This window comes from Eptatretus burgeri, chromosome 9 (genome assembly GCF_056783735.1).
Source record: "Eptatretus burgeri isolate ZD-2024b chromosome 9, Ebu_testis_v1, whole genome shotgun sequence".
NCBI lineage: Eukaryota > Metazoa > Chordata > Myxini > Myxiniformes > Myxinidae > Eptatretus > Eptatretus burgeri.
The window spans coordinates 45195963-45199712 of NC_140969.1; positions in this window are offsets into that span (position 1 = coordinate 45195963).

Below are 3750 nucleotides of genomic sequence, written 5' to 3' on the forward strand. Positions count from 1 at the left end.
TGTGTTGTCAATGTTGTGTCTCTGTGTCGCTGATTAAATATGCCGTACATCTCGATGTTAAACACATTTTGAACTCCTATTAAATACACACCTATTTTGTAACGAGTAATTGGGAACTTGTGGCCTTGTTCATAAACTGGAAGCACACAAGTCACACCTTGTGCAAAACTGTAATTTCTTTCCGCAAGGTATGAGTCAGATTAGCCTTGGTAAAATGGCCAATGGAAATTCTTTTTCTCTTCAGTTCGAGGTCACTGTAGAATAGTTGAGCTTGAAATACAACCACCACCATAGCATGACGGTGTCTGTAGGATTATCAGTGATTACGTACATTCCTACATCAATCGAATGGTAAACTAGCCAGGAAGCAATGATGGTTCGCGGGCATTATTGAACAATGCCAGGATAGGTACAATTGAGTTCGTGGAAGCTTTTGAGGAAGCCCTACCGTAAAAACATATCTCTTCCGTCAAAATTGACCAAATCAAATCGGATTTTTATATGTTGTACTTATGGACATTACGCACAGCTTCTCGGAAATGAAATTGCGAGAAAAAAATCGAGAAAAAATAAAAATAAATAAAAAGTTCAAGTGGGCGTGACTCAACTCGTTGCTACCACAAGGGGCGTAAGACGCCCCTCTGACAAAAAGACAACTAGACCATGATATCTAGCTTGTGTCCAAGTTTCATCAATATCGCATCAAACGTCACAGAGCTATTCTCTGGAGAGAGTCACAAACAGACAGACAGACACACAGACACAACGAAAATACTGGTCACTGCTGGCGCCCGCGAACCAATAAGAAAGTTATTGCATCACATGTGAACAAAATTGGCATGTTGTTTTACGTGCATGCGGTCAGGAAGTTATACGTGAATCTAGGTGCACTTATGTATGTATGCATCCGTAATTTCAAACACTGAGTGTGTAGAACACTGATTGGCCAGCACTATCTAAGAAGGTGAGGGCTCATCTTGCACGTAAAAGCATACACTCAGGCCTCAAGAGAGAGAGGAATCTGAATGGTATTACTGCCCTTGCTGCTTACAGCTCCTGGCCATCCTGGTTCTGCACTTCTGTCCGTCCTGCAGTGGTTCAGCCATTGACCTGCAGTTACATGATCCTGCCTCCATCCTGGGATTCCTACATCTGCCTGTAGGACTGTGTGCTGTGTCTCATCTGTCTGGATACAGAGCTGTGTCCTGGTTCTGCAGCAGTCCCAGTTCATCCTGTCTAACCTCCACTATTGCCTGGTTCCTGTGTACATGTGGTGCCCCAGCAAGAATAGTTTTACTGTGTAACCTTCAAGATTCTTAAGTATTGTGTTTATTAATTGTGTCCTTATGTCAAAGGAATGAAATTATTTGGTTATTTCTCAAAGGCTGTTATCCACCAACTTTCGGCCGAATCCATCCTTAACTTCTTGAGATATCCTGCTCACAGACAAGGGTGAGAATATAATGTCTGTCCATCTCCAGTGATGCTTCTAATCAACCCTAATAACATCCCATTGTGTTACTGTGGTCTCAAACTCAAATCCTGAACAAAATCCTTGCTCACACTATATTGTGGCTCCCTGTCCCCCAAATGCTTATCCACTTCCATCTCCATCTTACACTGATCCTTTCTTTTTCCTACAGTAAGTTAAAGGCTCATGGAGGAGCTTTAACACATATAATATAACATGCAAGATAAGAACATTGCTGGACATGCATGTACTTTAATATAAATATACCTGGGGTTCAGATGAGATATCCTGCCCTTCCCTTGTTCCATGAACCCTGTCCCAGCATCTTTGGAGTACTTTGCTATTCTTACCATCCCTAACCTGCAGGTAGTGGACAAAAAAATAGAAACACCAATATTAAGCCACTTCATAGGGCATTGGGTCACCATGTGTGGTCAGTACTGCATGTATGCGCTGTGGCATAGAGTCTACCAGTGTCTGGAATTCTGCAGGAAGGATGCGTCACCATCCCTCCATGAGAAAGTCAATCAACTTACACCTGTTTGGAGGTGGAAAACGCTGTCTCAGGCATCGTTCCAGAATATCGCATAAATGCTCCATTGGGTTCAGATCTGGTGACCGAGAAGACCATGACATGTGGATAATGTCAGTGTCATGCTCATAAAACCACCGAGCGACCACATGCGCTTTGTGGAGAGGGGCATTGGGGGTTTATGGCCTCGGCCGTTTTTTTTCAATAAAATTGGTTAAATAAATAAATCTACAATAAACAATCAATCAAAACATTAATTTCCTTCAAGAAAAGCAGCAGATATGAAGAAGACCTTTAAATAGTTGAAGGATGCTGAATACCAAAAGGGAAGCTTGTCGCAGGAACGCCCTCACACGTACAGATATAATTTGGCAAAAACAAACGACGATATCTGCCTCCCTTGAGAAAATAGCAATGAGTCAAAACAAGAAATCAAAGAACACAAAAAGCACGCAAACCAAAATCGAGAGTTCAAATAATAAAACAAACTATCGCCCCACCCTTATTGTCCCCAGAGTCTCCACAGCACCTAGGGGTGGGGACAAAGGTGAGGGGTGGGGAGCTTGTCATTGTGGAATGGGAACAGGGGGGAATGTCTGGGGAACCACCCCCCACCCCACATCCGACGTGTCCCTCCCAGAATTCACCCAGGCCCTGGGTGGGTCTCTAATGCCTGGGGGTGGGGGGGGCTTTACGCTCTACAGGCTTCTTCACGCTGGTCCTCTGGTGATAAATTCCTTGTGGGACTTTGCCCAGGAGAGGCGATCTTTTGCAATGCCGATCCCCCCCTCCAGCACTTATTCATTGTCCATTTGCTCGTGTTTATACCAGCATCCTTGGAGGAGGAGCCATCATTTTCAACCCCCCCCCGGTAGCGGGGTCTCTTGAATGGATGATGTTCCACCTGACCCCGCCACCGGACCACCCACCTTTTTTGCAGTGTTCTCCCCTCCCACATCAGTATGACTGGCACCCGACGTGATCACATCCAAATCCTGTGCTGCTTGGGGTGAGGGGACTGTGATCTCTGCCCTCCCCTCTCTCCTCATCCTTTCACTCTTCCTCCTCCTTTCCCTCTCTCCTCCCCTCGTCCTCCTTTACTGTGGGGGTGGGGGGGTGGAGGGAAAAGGACGACAAACCCGGCACAGCAGGCGCAATACCCGTGTTCGTCCCTGGGGCAACACCCCCACTCCGGCCCGCCTATGCACACATCCTGCTAGCGTGGTTCTGCAGGCAGGAGCGGATGGTGTTCCACAGAGGCTGCACTACACCTGTGCAGTGCAGTGCTCCCTTGAATGTCCCAACTGGCCACGTTGCAATCAAAACTGTTCTTTGCACCCAGAAACAAGGTGGTCCAGTTGACCACACCTACGGCATACTTTTGGCTGACCCGTGTAAAATACCTGCCCACGGTCCATCCCAATAACGATCCCCATTATGGATGTGGGTGACCGTGCCATCCTCCTTGACACGGAACTTTACGTGATATTTTCGATCCCCAGTCCAAACAGTGCCTTCAGAAAGTATTCACACCCCTCGACTTTTGTCACATTTTGTTGTGCTTCAGTAGGAGATTGGGACCATACTCTGTGCAGAGCGTTGGTGTTGCCGAAGCAGTCTCCTTGGCGATTGGGCACAATCCTGGACGGATGCAAGGGGTAATTTTAGAGCGTGTTACACAGGAGAAGGATCTGGGGGTTGTCATAGATATGGAAGGTAAACAGGCAGCACATTGCCAGGTAGCTAC